General features: G+C 33.7%; 1 long non-coding RNA gene across 1 annotated transcript in view; it reads left to right on the top strand.

The window, feature by feature from the left end:
* Positions 1-19825, top strand: part of LOC118606590 — a 314651-nt gene that overhangs the window by 251311 nt on the left and 43515 nt on the right. The window lies entirely within an intron of this gene.

Here is a 19825-nt window from a genome sequence, read left to right as displayed (position 1 = left end):
AGAATATCAGAGCACAGAAGGAGAAACTCTGGGTGTCCCTTCCTCATCTTCTCTTTGTTTCAGTGTCACTTTCCTGACAGTGGCTGTCTGTCCCCAGATTAACACTTCTCGCCAGGTAACCCCTCCTCCAGAGCTCCAGCTACCACTGGAACCCTTGCAACAATATTTCCTCCCCTTGACTCTTAAGCTTGAGGAGTGGTAACCCTTCCTCTCTATTGCTGATCAGCTGCCATCATCTCTTCCTCACCTATTCCTATCACCTCTGTAACTGGTAACTTTGTTCAAGTTCTTCATCGGAATCAATCAGGGTGAATTCTGTGTCCCAGTCAGGACACCAGCTACAGTACACATCTTCCACAGTAAAGAACCGGTACATAATAATATGGGTTCTGTATATATGCAAGATAGGAGTGTAACTGAATACAAAGTTCATGTGGAACATCTAGTGCTTACTTGATGTGCTATATTCTTTGAGCTGTACAAAGATTATAACACATAGCATTTGCCCTCAAAAATCTATAATCTAGTATTGAGTTTTGATTGATTATTGCAGAGGTTTTTTTAAATTTAGTGAATGATTTTGAGGTCAAAAATCAAAAAGTAAAATATTTGGACTGCTAAATGTTCAATGAAATATTTTTAATAAATAATTTTACAAAAAATTTAGTAAAGTAGAAATGATGGTCATAAATGACATACATTTGTGGAAAGCTATAGTAAAAGCTCTATATTAAAATTAACTTTCTTCTTTTCAGTTTACTATGCAAATGTAAATGTTTCCTAATATAAATCTTTACTAATCTTTAAAATCATTATTTTTGTGTGAATAAACATTATATTTAACCTTTGTTTATAGTTTATTATAAAAAGGAAAAGGGAAATTAATTGTATTATTTTCTAGACTACTTCGTTTCTATCTAAATACAATTCTTTAAAAATGGAGATGCAGGTAGCCTTGAAGTGTACAGTTAGGCATAAAAACTGGGTATAGTACCAAAACTACTAAGATGAAATACATATATAGATAATTTTGTGGGTTAATCACTGTCTAGACAATTTCACAAATTTCACAGACAAATAACTTCTTAAAGAAATCAACATGGCCTAGAATAGTTCAGATCAAGGCTTTCTCTTTTATGTCTTACCTGATCAATGATAAAATTTTAGAAAAGAATTTAACTTTCTTAGTTCCATTGCCATTACTTTACAGGTAGAAATTTTTAAAAAGGGAAAAAAAGAAAAAGGGGGGAAAAAAGAAGGGGGAAAAATGGCTGGGAAGGTGAAGCAAGCTGTCCAGAATAACATGATGAGTAGAGATGAGATACTATGTATGCATTAAACTAATAAATTGCAAGAATTTCAGCCTTTACATACTTAAAAGATGTAATAATACACTTGCAAAAACAACCGTGACCCCTCTGAGGCTGTGGCACAGGGAGGAAGAACAGGAACATTTAAGAATCTCCAGGGCCTTTACCGTGTTGTTTGGAAAATTCTCGGAGTTTATTTCAATGTGTGCCTTTAGAAGAGCATTTCCTTATGGTTGGGAACATATCAGGATATCTGTAAATTAGGAGAGCATCTCAAATCACCTGAACCCTAGCTAAAGGATAAGGAAGCTCTCTCAGGATAACAGTTCAAAACTAACATCATCATTTTAAAATTAATTTCAGCTTCAGGATCAATAATGGCTCCTTCTTGTCCATACCATTCTGGCTTTCATATCCCCTGGTTCAGTTATCAGTGGAGATTTAGATACTTTGGTTTGATATATTTACATTTTATAAGCAGAGGAAGAAGGGCTTAGAGTTATTTTATTGACTAACTTGTGAGGAATACTGTTGTGCCTTTAACCAAAGTCATGTTCATTTATGGGTGGATCAGGGTACATTATTTCTATTGTATAGCACAAGATAGTAATATTTTCTGAATTTATTTACTTAGCTGGTACTGTTTTTACTGTTTTATCTATGTGTTTAAAATAAGGAAATATACATGAGAAATATTTTAATCTCATATCTTCTGCATTTAGAAATTATGGGAAATCACTTTGTTCATTTATTTCATTTTTGTCACAATTCACACACACATACATCTAGTTAGACATCTAGTCTTGAATCACTGAAATGTAAAGCCTGACAGATAATTTAGAATTGATCAAAAAACTTATTTGAACTCTACAACATTTATTAGGAAGATGGCCAAGAGCTAAAGTGGTCCATTTTCATTATTTTATTTTTTTCCCACTTTTACTAAGAAATAATCAATATTTATCACTGTGTAAGTTTAAGACTTACACCATAATGATTTGATTTACGTATATTGTGAAATGATTACCACAGCAGAATTAGTTAACATCCATCATCTCATATACAATAAAAAGAAAATTTTAAAAATATATTTCTCTTTATGATGAGAACTCTTAGGATCTACTCTCTTAACAACTTTCCTATGTATCATACAGCAGCATTAATGTGTTCACCATAGTCACCATGCTGTACATTATATGCCTAGTACTTATTTATCTTATAATGAGAAATTTACATCTTTCAACCACCTTGCTCCGAATACCTAAACAAGTTCGACATTTACTTATAACAAACTAGTGTTATTTATATGAATTAAATGCTGGATTCTGTTTTAGAGGTTGACTTCTAGATTGATAGAAATATCTTTAGTTAAAGAATTACTTAGTAAAACAAACAAAAAAGTAGCCCATTGTCATTGAAAGACAACTAATATTTGGTTTATCAGAGAAATTGAAACATTACAAGAATAGACATGTGAGTGTTTCACCATCAACAGACAAGATAGAGAAGGAGTATTGACCTTCGGCGTCTATACCGAAGTCCAGGAAGGTGAAGTGACCTGACCATGTGGCAGGGCCAGGACTTATTTTCATCTTCCAACACAATCCTGTGGATAGAAGAGCACTGGGTACCCAAATTGAGTACTTTGAACTTAGAAATGCCAGTTAGCAAAGTTTGGGGGGATCTGAGTTGAAAGGATCTAAGGGATTAGGACAATGATACTTTTCATTGGTGTCTTTTAGTATTTTTCTATTTCGGGTGCTTAATTTTATTATTTCTTCCAGGAAATCTGGGGTTCTGAATACATACTCAAATAGAAGTGTATCCTCTGCTTCTTCATTCCTTTCCTAAATGCAGACATTTGTTCTACAAAACTGCCTCTTCTGTTTGATTATCGATATTTCAACACTAATAGTAAAGACAGTCTATTTTTCTAATTTGGGAGCTGTGCTCTATGTGTCAGGTTATCTTTTTCCTTCTTTCTCTTGGGACCAAGACCTGACTCTTGAGCTGATATTGTGCCAACATGAAAAATAATTTGGTTCTTTTGTTTAGAAACTGAAGGCTGGATGGCTGCACATAGGTTCTACATAATTAGTGGCAAAAAAACTTTTCAGTGTCCTACTTGAGTGAGCCTTTGGAACTTCCTTCAATAGGGATTCTTAACACAAGATCTCAGTCTGACCGCTAAAGACCTGAGGCGTGATGTCGAATCACTATTTTAGAGAACAAAGAGGGCCATAAAGAAAAAAGAAATCCCTGTATATTCTTAAGAGTTAAAATTTAGGTAACAAACTCTGCTGCTATTTGAATTCTGTTTTTGTATTCTAAGTTTGTCAGTTGCTTTTTGGTTAATGCATTTTAAAATTAAGTAAACTTTTAAATCAAACACAGTAAACCTAGGGACAGGATCTCTCATTATCAAAATCCAAAATAAAATTGTCCTCAGGTTAAAAAAAATTATAACTAGCAAAGCCAGGAGGGAAAAGGTAACTAGTTTATCTTTTGGTAAATAAGCAAGGCAAATACAGACAGCAAGGAAGCCACATATTTGGTAAAGATAGAAACCTCACCTTTAAAAAAAAAAATAAAGCAACTTCCAGATTTAGCAATACAAAATGTAATTAGTTTTAGTACTTAGGAATGTTTTATTGATAAACACTACCCTTTTAGGCCTCCTGAAAATACACACACAAGACTGTATCCATATGACAGTAGATAAATGTTTTAGGAAGAAATTAATTGCTGTATAAAGTTTTGGGAGCCAGCTTCATTTATATCATTTTTTTTGTCTGAAAAATATTTGCTTCTGTCATTTGGAGGGAATCCTTTTTTTCTTGTTTGAATTGTCTTTTTTACCAAGTAATTTCTCCAAAGCTACTTAACTGAGTAGCCGGCTTTATGTTGGTTTAGGGGGAAGGGAAAGCTGTATACCCCAAACTTCCATCAAGAAAGAGTAGAAGCTGGAAGTAAATTATAGCTGAGAGAGGAAGAGGGGAAAGTGAAATATTTTATCACATAGGCCACTCCCTACTAGGGCCAGGTGAAGCCAGGAAGGAGAGAGCAGCTATGAGGGCATGCAAATGGAGAGCAGTTTGATCTGATCTCTGCCTTTCATCAAGTAGCTGCAAGACTGAGGACCTAAATCCAAACACTTGCTTTTTTGGTGGGACAAGTGGTGAGGCACTGTTCTCAATTCTGAGTGTGTGAGGTGCCTGCGGAAGGAGCTAGTAGTTTGGGTAGGTGCCCCAAAAAAAGAGAATGGTTGCCCCCTTAATAATGTCACATTTTACAAAAGTGACATTATGAAGACTGCTTACATAAATCATTTTATTTTCTTGTAATACTTTATTTTCAGCCCAATCATATGACTATTATTAAAATTAGCAAAAATAACATGCTTCTGTTTTAGAAGGGAATCTTTTAGTTAAGTTTAAATAATTTTTTTCTTTAAAAAGATTTAATATTTATAGAATGTGAAGGTAATGTGATTTAAATTGAACAATATTTTGAAATTCAAATCAGTCTTTGCCTCAGCAGATGTTGTGTGGTTGTGTGTGCTACGAGCTGTTGAATATTATTTTGGGTTAATTTTCTGAAAAAATAGTATATTTTATCAAACTGTGTCTGATAGGAAAATATAGTTTTTCAGCCTTCTCTTTTGAAACTTTAATATTGCTGGAAAATACTGACTCTATCCAGGACGCCAGTGAGATGCAGAATGATAAATGCTTAATAACTCATGTTCTAATTATCTCCACTAATAGTATCTTCTATAATGTCATAGAGAGAGGAAAGAATAATTCATAATATTTGCCAGGCTTATATTGGTTGTAATTATTATATTTTCAAGATAATAGGAAAGAGAGAAGAGCACTAAACCTGAAATTTAGGAACTCTAGATTAGCTTTCTGGTTCTGACATTAATACTTATGCGGCCTAAGGCTAATAGTTAGACAAGGGAACAGATCCCTTTGGCTCTAAAATTCTCTAACCTGTAAGACCCAGAATAATGAAAGTTGTGTTTTGCTAGCAGTGCACTACAGCAGTAGTAGGAACAAATGGTATTTAATATTGAAAGTCTGATCTTATCACTTAAATTATTTCATGGGACAATTGCGGAATTGTGGAATGATGAAACTGAAAGGTCCATCTAATACCAAACTCTATTTACATTTTTTCTCTATAGTTGCAACTGAGGCAACTGGGGTTCATAAGGGGCAAAATCACTTGTTCAGGCTTATCCAGCTAATTAATTACAGAACCTGCAGAAGCTGTATGCACAACTTACCAATATATTTTTTCACTATACCAATCTTTTGCAGCAAACAGAATATAAAATTGTTTTAGAAAGATGCTAATATAATGAGAATTGTAGTGAGTAAATGGGAATGAAGATAAAGGAAACACGGACTAAATTTTTTAAAAATCTTATGAAGTTTCTATAAAAATTTTGGCATAAATTGAGGTACTTTAGGATGGGAAGGGATTGGAAGCCAAGTCCTTGATACTTGATTAAAGATAAGACATCAAAAACGATCCTGATGGGTGAGACTACTCTGTTTGATTACTTTTATTTGCAAAATATTTGAGCCCTTGATGGCACTGGAATGATTCACAGTTGAAAGTTCTCAGGCAGCAGGAATCAATTGAAAAGAAATTACCAAAAAACTGCATGAATAAGCAGAGAAATATTATACTCTTTTACTAGGTGATTTCTAGGAATTTATCCCAAGAAATAATCCTTGACTTGTTTTTCTTCTATGTGGAAAAATGACTTAATTAATATTAATCTCACTCTTCAACTAACTAGACTTCATCCTGGCCCATTTAGTCATGTCCTCTTATAGGAAAACATTTTAAACAGAGAAATTTGCTTTTATCATCACCTTGTGCTTCTCATTTTTAATACATGTTCTTAACTTTTTTTTAAAGAAAATTTACCATATACTTTTTAGAAAATATTAGTCTAATGATTTCCCTTTGTTCATATATTTTTCTCAATATAAGCATATGTTACTTTAGATACTCCTAGAATTCTCTCCTTGTTTCTTGTAATCCATGCTTAGGGTGTCCATACTTTGAATTCTTAACCAACACTAATCTCACTCATATTTAAGTGACTGCAGTTAGATAGAAATGAAACTGATTTCACTTCATAAATTTCCCAATCCTATTTTCATAAAATTATCTAGTAACTAATTTTAATAATACCACATTACACAATTCTGAGGCTCATCATTTCTGTGTTAATATATGTGAAAAGTATCTCTTGGTATTTTGCAATGCGGAAGTTTATGTATCATGAACTATTCAAGAACGATTGCCAGCCTCTTCCTTTGTAACATAGTCTTTAATTTATTTGGCGAATTTATCCTCCTGGCCATATAACTCCCTGAACCAAACATAGGATATCATTGTCTTTGCTGGCAATTGATTTTAGGATGAGTGTGTGACATAGTGCTGGCATAAGGAAAGGCTTCTGGCAACCTTGTTGATGAATAAAAGGAGATGCCTCTTTCATTATGCCCGCCATTGTCATATGTAGACGTGGTCACTGAAACTGTGGTAGAATTTGTGTTTATGATGGAAGGAGCAAACTCTAGTGAGCAGTCATGTGGGATGACTGAAACTCTAATGGAAAACCACAGGCTTTTTGATTTGAAACACCAAAATACAGAGTGATGATCATCAGAAAGTAAGGAGCAGTTCCAGAAAGTGGAGAGCCAGAGAGTGGAAGCCCAGATTCTCTATATAAACTTTACAAACTTATCTGCCTAGCCACTGAAACATGCATGTGTGAAACAGACTCTAGCTGAGGATAAAATAACTGAACTGAGGTTTGAGATACTAGAGAATTTGCACATTGAACCCAGTCAAATTAAAGTCAGATGAATATAACAGTGTCCACAGCATATCATTCATGTCTAGTATACAAAACAAATTCACTCAATATATAAAGAATCAGGAAAATATGACCCTTTCTCAAGAGAAAGGACAATCAGCAAAAACCAATGCCAATACCAAAATTAGCATAGAAGAACTTTAAGAAATTCTACTCAATGAGGTAAATTAAGGTAAAGGAAAATATACTCCCAGTGACTGCAAAGATAGGATATCAGAGCAGGCAGATAAACATTCAAAAGGAAAGATAAATTTCTGGATTTGAAAAATGCCACATCTTCAATAAAAATATCACTAAATAATTGAATGATAGTTTCAAGGGAAATAATCAGTGAAACTGATCTAGGTCAGTTGCAATAATCTGAAGAATAGAGAGGAAAAGAATTTAAAAGCATAAAAAGAGACTCTGGGACTTAAAGCATAATGTTATAAGTTCTATCTAGTATACATATAATTGGTGTCCCAAAGGAAAGAAAGAAGAAAATATGGCAAGATTAAAGAGAAAGAAGAAAAAGAGAATAAGAAAGAGTGGCCAAATTTGTGAAAGATACAAATTTATAGGTTCATAAAAGTTCAGTAACTTCCAAAGTCATACGACCAATAGCCCTGTATCTAAGTAAATCGAATTGGTTTAAAAAGTTTTATGACAAAATAAACTATGGGCACAGAAGGTTTCACTGACAAATTTTAAGAAACATTAATGAAGAAATAACTTCAGTGTTACACTAAATATTTTGGAAAAAAGAGGACAACATGCTCCCAAATTCCGTTATGAGACAATGAGTAAGACATTGGGGAAAAAAAAAAAAGAAAGAAAGAAAGAAAAAAGAAACTGAAGACCAGTATTCTTTGCAAAAAAAAAAAATAATAATAATAACTAACAAAATATTATCATAAAAAGCATGTTAAATCTTGACTAAGCACAGTTTCTCTTAGGAATGCCCATTGGTTTTAACATTTAAAATGAATCTATAAATTACTGTGTTAACAGAATAAAGAAAAAAATAATATGATCATTTCAATGAATATGGAAAAAGCATTTGAAAAAATTCAACACCCATATATGATAAAATGTCTTAGCAAACAAGAACTAAAAAGGGATTTCCTTAATCTGATAAAGAACATATGTAAAAATCTACAGCTAATATCATACACATTGGTAAAATGTTGACTATATCCTCATATAATAGAAACACTGCAAAAAATATCAACAGTCATCATTTCTATTCAGTATTGGTTGGAAATCTTATTGGAATATGACAAGAAATTTAAAAAATTATAAAGATCAGAAAGGAAGAAATAAAATTCCTTTCAAGTCACAGGTGATATGTTTGTTGATAAAGAAAATCCTAAGGAATCTATAAAAATACTGAAATAATAACTAAACTTGATAATGTTGCAGGATATAGACTAATACAAAAAAAAAAAAACCCTATTGTACTTTTATATGCTTGCAGTGAAGTTGGAAAATAAAGTATAAAAATATTCCATTTGCAATCATATCATCGCATATAGTACTCTAGGATAAATTAAACAGTAGATGTATAAGATCTCTGTACTGAAAACAACAAAACATTCTTGAGATAAACTAAAAAGCTATGTAAATGAAGAAAAACACCATGTTCATGAATTAGAAGATTCACTATATTTATAATGTTAACTCCCTCAAAATTGATCTATAGATTCAATGCAATCTCAATCATAGTCTTAGTAGATTTATTTGTAAAAATCTACAAATGATTAAAAATGTATGGCAATGCAAAGAATCTAATATATTTAAAGCACTCTTCAAGGAGAAGAAAACCAGAGGATTTAAAGACTTATTATAATGCTGCAAAATCACGACAGCATGAGACAACAAAAAATTGACAATAGAACAGAATACTCCTAAGAAATAGATCTATACTTGTCTGGTGGTTTGATTTTCAACAAAATTATCTAAGCAATCTAGTGGTAAAGGGAAATATTTTCAACAATTATGTCGCAATAACTGGGTATCCAGATTAAAAATAAAAAGTAACTTTATTGAGATTGAGGGTTTTTACTCCAGCATGTAAGCATTCTAACATGTTAAAAGCTGAACAAATTGAAAAATCAACAATTCTTCTTAGATCTGTTAGAGAACTGAGGTCACAAATCAAACTACTATCCTAAATATTGGGGAGACAGACAGGCAGGTTCAGAGACTCGCAACTTACCAGAGCAGAAATCCATGAGCAAACATATTCATAGGAACCAATGCCAGGGCAGGGAAATATGAGCTGTAATTGCTAAATTGCTGGAAGCTCAATATAGATGATTACGTGAGTTTAAAACTCCATGGGGACCCAGTTACAGGAGGGCTCCCACACTTCTATGAGTTTTACTTCTGGGAGCTCTTCCAACTCCTCACAGTGAATACTGGGGGGAAAAAATCTCCTCATTCTACTGCAGAGAAAAAGAAAAAAAGGAACCATTTTGAAACATGCCAGAGCATTCTGTTCTTAATGAAATCTCTCAGAAAACAAAACTACTTTTACCAGAGCCTGACCTTCTGAGTTTTGTCAGAACCTAATCTGAACAGGGGGAAGGAAATATCTAACTCCAGTTAGCTCTAGCCTTCCATCCAGGGAAAGGGGAATACCTGAATCTGGCTCCCTATAATCATCCTGTCCTACCTAAGGGCAGGAGGGTGGAGAACTTAGAAGTAATGGTGAAGTCCACAGTCCAAGGGCACAGAGTCACCTAAAGACTGAAACATAATCATCATAGGACTATAGAATACTTCTTGTCCCCTCCACACCTTACAACTACATTACTAAAGAACTATTTATCACTGTTCATTTTACCAAATACATCATGTATGTCTTTAAACATGTCATTTCAAAGGATATTAAAAGACAAAAAGAACAACAACAACAAAAAACCACTGTTCGAAGAGATTGAACAAACATTAGAAACAAATATAGCAGGAATGTCAAAATTATTAGACAAGAAATTTAAAAACAAAATGATTAATTTGCTAAGAGATTCCATGAAAAAATTAGACAATATGCAAAAATAGGTGGATACTGTAAGCAGAGAGATGGAAATTCTAAGAAAGAATAAAAAATACTGCAGAAGAAAACTACTGTGACAAAAATGAAGAATGCCTTTGATAGGCTTATTAGTAGACTGAACAATACTAAGGAAAGAATTACTGAGTTTGTGGATGTGGTGATAGAAACTTCCAAACTGTGAAGCAAAGAGAAAAAAGAATACAAAAATAAAATATTCAAGAGCTGTGGGACAACTACAAAAGATGTAACATACACATAATGGGAACACTAGAAGGAGAAAAAAGAAAGAAACAGAAACAATACTTGAAGCAATAATGACTGAAAATTTCCTCTAATTAATGTCAGATACCAAATCACAGATTCAGGAAGCTCAAAGAATACCAAGCATGAGAAAAACCATAAAATCTACACCTAAGCATATTTATTCAAATATCAGAAAAATCAAAGGAGAAAAATCTTGAAAGAAGTCAGAAGGAAAGAAATATATTACCCATGGAGGAGTGAAGATAAGAATTACATTTGAGACATGACTCTCTATATAGAAAACCCTAAAGACTCCACCAAAAGACTAATAAAAACAAAAAATAAATACAGTAACCTTACAGGATACAAAAAATTGTACAAAAATCCATTGCTTTTTTATATACCAATAAGGAAACATCAGAAAAAGAAGAAAACAATTCCATTTACAATTGCAACAAAAATGAATTTAAAAACCTAGGAATAAATTTAATGGAGGGCATGACAGACCTATACGCTGAAAAGTACAAGACATTGTTGAAATAATTGAAGTAGACACAAAGAAATTGAAATATATTCTGTGTTCATGGATTTCAACATAGTTAAAATGGACATATTAACAAGAGCAATACACAGATTTAATGTGCCCCCTCAAAATTCTAATGACATTTTTCAAAGTAATAGAACAAAAAAATCATCAGATTTGTATGGAACCACAAAAGACCTCAAATAGCCAAAATGATCCTGAGAAAAAAGAACAAAGCTAGAGGCATCACACTTCCTGACTTAAAATTATATTATAAAGTGACAATAATCAAAACAGTATGATATTGCCAGAAAAAGAAATACATGAACCAGTGGAACAGAATTGAGAGCCCAGAAATCAACCCACACATATAGGGAGCCAAAGGAGCCAAAACATACAAGAGAGAAAGGAAAGCCTTTTCAATAAATGGTGCAGGGAGAATTGGAAAGCTACATGCAAAAGAATAAAACTAGACTGCCATTTGATACCATACACAAAAATTAATTCAAAATAGATCAGAGACTTAAATATAAGACATAAACAATAAAATATATAGAAGAAAATATACGTACTAAACTTATACACGTTGGTGTCAAAGAGGCTTTTGTGAACTTGACCCCAAAAGCAAGAGAAATAAAAGCAAAAGTAAATGAATGGGATTATATCACACTAAAAAGCTCCTACATAGCCAAAGAAACCCTCAACAAAACAAAAAGACAACCAATTGAGTAAGAGAAGATATTTGCAAACAATGCCTTCTATTAAGGGGCTAACATCTAAAATACATAAAGAACTCACACAACTCAACAAAAAAATTCAAACAATCCAATTAAAAAATGGGCAGAGGACCTGAACAGACATTTTCCTTAAGAAGACATACAAATGGCCAACAAATATGTGAAAAGATGCTCAACTTCACTAGCTGTAAAGGAAATACAAGTCAAAACCACAATGAGATGCCACCTCACACCTGTTAGAATGGCTATTATCAATAAGACAAAAAATAACAAGTATTGGAGAGAACGTGGAGTAAAAGAAACCCTCATACACTGCTGGTAGGCATGTAAATTGGTACAGCCACTATGGAAAACAGTATGGAGTTTTCTCAAAAAATTAAGAATAGAGCTACTGTTAGACCCAGCAGTCCCTCTCTGGATATCTACCGGAAAATTTTGAAAACATTTATTTATAAAGATGCATGTACCCCTATATTCATTGCAGTATTATTCAGGGTAGCCAAGACAGGGAAACAACCAAAGTATCCTTTGATGGATGATTAGATAAAGAAGTGGTGGCGCATATATATATATATATGTGTGTGTGTGTGTGTTGGAACACTACTCAGCCATAAGAAAGGATGAATTACTGTCATTTGTGACAACATGGATGGATCTTGAGAGTGTCATACTAAGCAAAATAAGTCAGACAGAAAATGATAAGAACCATATAATTTCACCCATATCGGATATAAAACAGAAAGCAACCAATGAACAAACAAATTCATAGACAAAGACAACAGTTTGGGGTTTATCAGAGGGGAATAAGGTGGGAGGATGATGAAGAGAGTAAAAGGGGTCAAATATATGGTGAGGGAAGGAGACTAGAATTTGGATGGTGAGCACACAATGCAATATATTGATGATATGTTATAGAATTGTAAACTTGAAATTTATATGTGAATGTTATTAACCAGTCGCCCCAATAAATTTAATTAAAAATAAATTTTAAAAAATTGAACAAAAAAGATAATTTGCATTAAATTATAAAATATCTACAGTGATCTAGAATATGTAAATTATATATTTCATTTAAATGTGAGATGCTATAAAAATATAGATAGAGGGAATATGGAATATATATATAGAGAGAGAGGATATAGATGGAGGGAATATATATATATGTGTATATATATATACATATATATATTATAGGGATTGGGATGTGAGAGGTGATTAACAATTTTAAATAGGGTTGCCAGAAATTCTTTACTCTGAAGACCAAATCAATCTTAGGTTAAATGGATGTCTCTGGCTGTTGTGCTAAGAATAGGTTGTAAGGAAACAGAGATAGAAACAGACCATTTTGGCACCTAGGCCCATGATTCAGGGTAAGAATAATAGCTTGGACCACAGGTTGTAACATTAAAGGTGGTGAGAAGTGGTTGTGTCCTGGATATATATTAAACTATAATTACCCATATTTGCTGATGTGTGTGTAGCATGGGAGAAAAAGAATGGTTAAGGATGCCACTAAGTTTTTTGTCTTGAACAAATATAAAAATTGAATTAATATAGAAGGGAAACGGAGGGAGCATTGCTGGAGTAAAATATCCTTGAGTAGGAAAGGAGAGAATGAGATCTAGTGTACAGATAGAGATCGGATTGAGAGAGAATGGGCCGATCATTTATAATGGGAGGGAGAACATGGTACATAGTACAGATCATGGCCAGTGGTAAATCTATTTGAGGTTTGTGAAAGTTCTCTTCTGATTGCCTTTATTTTCTCAGTGAAAGAGAAATTGTCTCTGGTACAATTAATTTCTATTTTAGCAAATTTTTAAAGACAATTTGCTTGCTGTCTGCTCTGTCCCAGGTTCTTTAAATGCACCGCTTCATCCCACTTTATACCTCACCTAGAACAAGGATAACCAAATTCATGAGATAATGGTCATCATTTCCCTATTCTCGATTGTGACCCAGGTTTCTTGGTATAGTCTTGCCTGGATTCTTGGCTGTCTTGGCTTTGACTCTCAGGTTTCTTCAGTTTCACAGCATATTTGGACACATTCCTGCAAACTGACCCTAGGCATCTCTTCTTGGAACATAGTGGTGTTAGTACTCTAGTGGCATGAACCACAGATACAAGCAAGACATAGTTCTACCTTCTGAAGCGGCCACTCAAACTCCAGCCAGTGAGACCAAGCCTATCCAAGCTTTCGTTCAGAGAGTGGGGCTGGAGGGTTGCCACTTGTCAACTTTCCCAAATGTCATTGTTTAATCAGTGCTCTGAAGACTGAGTTTCATGAAATGAGGACTCTTGCTTGTGGTTACAATTCTAAAAAATACTTATTTTCAGCCTATTTTTTGGTTGTTTCCTGAATTCACCTTAAAAATACTTACAGTCTATTTTCATTAGTTCTAATCTTAATTCTAATTTCAACTTTAAGAGATCTTTATCAATAAAATCAGGGTGCAAATTCTCCAAGTATTTTTAAACTCTAAATTTACTTTTAAATTTTTAGTGAAATAGGTTTCGTAATCAATTCTATGAAGATTACCAAGAGATTAGCAAATAACGCCTACCATAAGGTTTACAGTCTACTCAAAGAATATTATATCTGGTTTATAAATCAGAAAGTCTCTTTCTCTGAACCTCAGAGCTATACATATTTGATGGATGAATGAATGAATGAATGAGTGAGTGAGTGAGTTCAGTGTTTGCTCAAATTTTACCTCTCATTGAGAATTCTTTCTTTAGCTCCTATGCCTATGTAAATACAACAAATATTGAGGCTTGTCTCAAATTTCTAGCTAGGATCCCAGAAGGGTTGGAATTAAGGTATGAAGTATGACTGAATGATAAATTTAAGGAACATGATTACCAGAAAAAAATGCAATTGTTCTTAGTGATTTTTAGAGGATTGAGGAGTTTCTTTGGGGAGATAGGAGTGGAAAATTGTACTTTGTCCAAAGTATTAAACATACAGATATTACTTATTACTTTGGATTCTTAGAAAAATCGAAAAGCCAAGTGACAAGAAGAACGTTGAACCCTTGCTGATTTTTTAGATTCAGCAACATGAACTAAAGATCAGAGTGGAATTACAGGTCTGGGTTTGGTATGGTGTCCAGTCCTGAAACCAGTCCAAATCTAACTACCCTAGAAGCATGTGTAGATCCTGGAGACATGTAAAGGCTCTTTGTGTGAATGAGAAGACCTGTCCACTACATTCTAAAACATATGGGCTATGGCTGGCGTAGACAATTATCCTTTGAAAGTTTATGAATTGTTATTAGAAAGTGACTTTCCAAGTAGGTATCACATTTCCCGGCTCTCCTTGTCTTTAAGTATTACCACACGACTGAGTCGTATCCCACAGGATATGGTAGGAGGTGATAGTGCTACTTCCAGACCTGGCTCATAAAACTCTCACACGGTGCTCCTCCATTTTCTTTTTGCCTTCACCTATAATGTAGACCTCTCCCAGGCAACTTTAGAAGCCACATACTGAAGATGGCAGAAACTTCATCTCTCTAGGTCCCTGAATGGCTGTATGGGAAAATGCTATACCACCAACCTGTTATTCCATCTAGTACTGTCACATGATCAAGAAATACACTTCTATTGTTTTGAATCTTATACAGTGTGGAGTCTACTTGGTATAAGTGAGAGTCTACTCTTACTAATATAGATTCCCAATGCATCCTACTATGGAACCCTACCCTCTTCCAATTGAACTGAATATGGTGAGATGAAATATTGCAAGGCTACTGACATACTGCTGTACTGTTAAGGTTGAGAGCATTAATGCTGATCAGAAGCTTGTGTGAGATAATCAGATCGGCAGTGATGGTAATTGTAAAGCTTAGAGTAGCAGAGTATATTGGGGTGTTACGGTTCAAATCGATGTTGGGGTTTATTTAAGATCCTTCTTATGGCTGAAGCGGTAGGAAGAGTCAAGGCATTTGAGTTCTCGAATGAGCAGATTCGGGAAGGTAGAAATAGAAATATTCAAGTACTAATATTAATGTGACCTAAGATGTGTCATAGATTGATGAGGTATGTGTGCATTGTATTATCCTATCCTATAATCGGACATAAAGCAGACATTTAACAAATGTTTCAATCAATAGATGAATGAGAGCTGTGTTGATGACAACTGAAAACATTTATTGAGAGTACTCTAGTTAAGTACATCAGCACTCTGCAGCAGAATCGTGCTCTTAGTAAAATCAAAACATACAGATTATTCTATTATTTACAGATGTGGTAAAGTGTCAGAACTTGAAGTATTTATTCATTCACTTAGATATTCAAAAATATTCATTGAGCATCTGTTCTGTGTATGGCATGGTTCTAGGCACTGGCAATGCATGGAAGGTTAGGACAGACAAGATCCCCATCTCTGCCTGGAGCTTATTTACCAGCAGAAAAAGTAGATAGCATAAAAATTAATAAGTGAGATGATGAGTTGAAATTAGCATTATGAGGGAAATTAAAAGGGCTATTTAATAGAGAATAGCAGGAAACATGAAAAGGAGTCAGATGTGTAAAGAGGCATCTAGACAAAGGGAACAGCAAGCACAAAAACACTGTGGCAAGAAAAAGTTTGGCAGTTCAAGGAACTAGAGAAGGCTGGTGGGGCTGGGACACTGCGTGTAAACAGTGGAGCTGCTTGGTGTAAGATTTCAAATGTTGCTAGGGCCAGATCAATCAAGACCTCATAGGTCATGTTTTTTTTGAGTCTTATTCTAAAGATAATGAGAAGAAAATAAAAGATTTAAGCGGAGCAATGAAATGATCTGAAACCAGTTAGCAGATTGTTGCTATAAACCAAACAAGAAATGATGATGACCTGGGATGCTGATGGTAGAGATGCAGAGAAGTGGATAGATTAAAGAAATTTTTTAGAGGTAGATGGAACAGGATATATTGTGCTGGTTGAAGGAAAGAGGGGAAGTCTAGGATTACTCTTAATTTCTTGCATTGTAACTGGGTGGATATGGGATGATTGGGGATGGATCAAGTGTAAGACAGAAAATCAAGTGCTCTGTGACATGTATTTTCTGAAGTGCCTCCCTTTTATCAAAACAAATCTATTAGGTAAGCACCAGAACACAACAATGTTGTTACTCCTGTGCTGGCCTTTACAGAGATTTAGCCTATGACAGCCTTGTATCATGTATTACACAGCTCCGTTTAAGTTTGCTTATGCATTTAACTCAAAAGAAAAGATGATACAAACACACACACACATCCTACTGGTTCTGTGTCCCTGAAGAACCTTTACTAATATACATAGCTACAGATGTTACATTCTGGGGTGCCCGCGTCTATCCCTAACCTCAGCTAACAATCTTACAAATGGTTATGTGACCTAAGATGATGTGGGGGAACTTCTCAGTGGCATCTGAAAAACAGCTCCATGAATTGGCCTTATTGTAAATACGTAAATTATGATCCTGTTCCTGTAGGAATTAAAATCTCAGCAGAAAAGCATAAGTATTCTTCATTTGATACAATAAAATGCTTATTAAATTTAAAATCTTGACTTTGTTCTAGAAATTCTCAAAGTTGGCAGATATTATTATCACTTGTTAAAAAATACCACACTCTGAGCCCCACCCTAGATGCATTGATCCAGATTTCTGGAGAAGGGGCTTAGACATGTGTATATATTTATTTATTGTTTGTTTGTTTCTCATGCAGTGACTCTAATGTGCAGCCAGTCTTGAGAACCACTGATCTAGACTGAAAGTTGTGACGTGGCAGCCATTGGGCTGAAGCCTTGACTCTTAACCTGTCTTCTCAGGCTAGTTTTGTGTTTATTTAAAAAAAAAAAAAGTTCGAATGTTTCAGAGTAGGTATCTGCTGTGCAGTTCACCACAGGTCTGCTCCTTTATGTTCCCTTACTCTTGGTTGCTTTATAAATTAACATTTTCTTCCATATCTCTGATGGCTTTTGAGTTCATAATCCCTGAATTCTAGACCATAAAGTATTATCATCAAATATATATTAAAACGCTAAGTGGAGGGACTGAAAATAAGGACATGAAGGTTGGAAAGTGCATTAGGCAATAGCAGCGCATGAGGAACATGTCCAAATCCAGGAAAGGTGGCACTTAGGAAAACACTGATTCTCATCATTTGAAAAGGCAAGACTTCAAATAAAAACTGAATGATGAAAATAAATTGTTTTTCTTTCAGAGTTAGGAAGGCAGATAGATGATACTGTGATGGTTTAGGTGTCTTGACATATATATGCTAATACATTCTTCTTAACATTGAAATATCTTAATTAGTTTAAAATGTCTTTGTTTTTTATTTGATTATTCTTTATCATAAAAATCTATAATTTCCCCCTCAGAATATGTCTATGTTCACTGTTTTTGAAATTTGAGAAAAAGAACATTTTTATCTTTATAGTCATAATATATTTTACTAAATGCTCCAGTAACAATATTCAGAGAATTCTGGTTATTGTTTGATTTGGGCAATGATATTATTGACATTTGATTACTGGTTATTTTTTTTTAATAATAGCTAACTCTTGACTTTAAGTATCTATTTTTGTTGGGATAATAGAACTAACTATAAAATAAGTAAACTCCATCTCTAGTTTCAGTCCATGAACTTTAAAAGAAGCAATGCCAGAATAAGATTTTTAAAAAATCAGGCTCTTTGTGAGTAGTCCAGACTGCATTGGACAATTGTCACAGATGTTTCCTAGGTTTAAGTTGGTCCAGTAATAAAATTTGTTAAAGATGGCTGTTATGTGAACTATTTTTGAGCTCTTCCTTTCATCTCATGAACAACCCATTATTATTGACATGCTATTTTTCGTGGAATAGTGTCTTATATGAGGTAGACTAGCATTATATCATTCATGATTAAATATCTCAGTTGCAATGTATTGAAATATAAGGGATTGCAAGGTAATTTAAAGTAACTATTTAGCATAGATATGAAATGTTTTAAAACAGGATTGTGCCAGCTATTTACTTCTCATCTATTAAGAAAATTAAGTCTGATGAAATCATATTGTAGTAAAGAATGTGTCACTTCTGTTGTCTAATAGAAAAGACATTTTCATTAGGAATGTTTGGTTTTAAATCACTCTCTTTAATGTTTAAAGAGTCTCAGAGGTGACATTGATAAAATGGCTTTACAAAAAATGTAAAACCTGGGTAGTTAGAAATTTCACAGCTTCTTCATTTGACCATTACTTGCCATTTTGGCAATAAAATTTATCCAACAACCTTACAAAATTCAAAGCTGAATTAATGACAGGGTTAGCTGAACATTGTTCAAAGAAGTTTTAGTCATATAGAATTTCCCTAAATCAAGTTGGTACCTGTCATTGTAATATTTACCCATAGCACTGCTTATATTGATAAAGCAACAAATTATATTTTAATGATAGTAGTGGTTATAGTTAGTGATTGAGATTCTTGATGCTATGAGAAGAGTTAGAGTTTCTCAAGTTTTAGAAACCTATTTTGACACCAAGTTCAAAATTATCTATTCTATACTGTATTAAATCTTATCACATCTATTGTTTATTTCCCATTTTAATCCATGAGAAAGAGCCAAATATAACATTCTTAGCTTGGAAAAATATAAATCATTCCGAAATTTGGTAGACTCAGGGCAGCCAAGTCCAATGAATGGCTAGAACTTTCGTTTGGTTTGCTAATGGTATCAAATAAAAGTTGTGGTGATAATTCTTGATATCACCCCCTTTCCTAGATGTAATGTTGACAAAAATCATATCTGTTTTATTTCACTTCAAAATAAAAGAACTGGGGATTCTTGAACAGTTCATATAATGAACTGTCCAAAAATCCATGTAGAATGTCTTTGAAATTCTGAGGCATTTTGCTTAGGATCTTCATTCAATTAAAAATTATTTGCATTTGTAATCAGTACCTCCCTTCCATACTTAAACATCTCACGAGCATTCTCATCAAGTTCTGGATCTTTAATATTGTCTTGGCCCTGACAGATATAGCAACATTTTCATAACAAAGAAAATAAATAATTCATAAACTGGAAAATAGACCCCTGAATAATTAAGTTAATATCTC

The sequence above is a fragment of the Rousettus aegyptiacus genome, unplaced genomic scaffold (assembly GCF_014176215.1).
Source record: "Rousettus aegyptiacus isolate mRouAeg1 unplaced genomic scaffold, mRouAeg1.p scaffold_m13_p_8, whole genome shotgun sequence".
Taxonomy (NCBI): Eukaryota; Metazoa; Chordata; class Mammalia; order Chiroptera; family Pteropodidae; genus Rousettus; species Rousettus aegyptiacus.
Note: the sequence above shows the minus strand (reverse complement) of the source record. Positions and strands in the feature narration are given on the sequence as shown.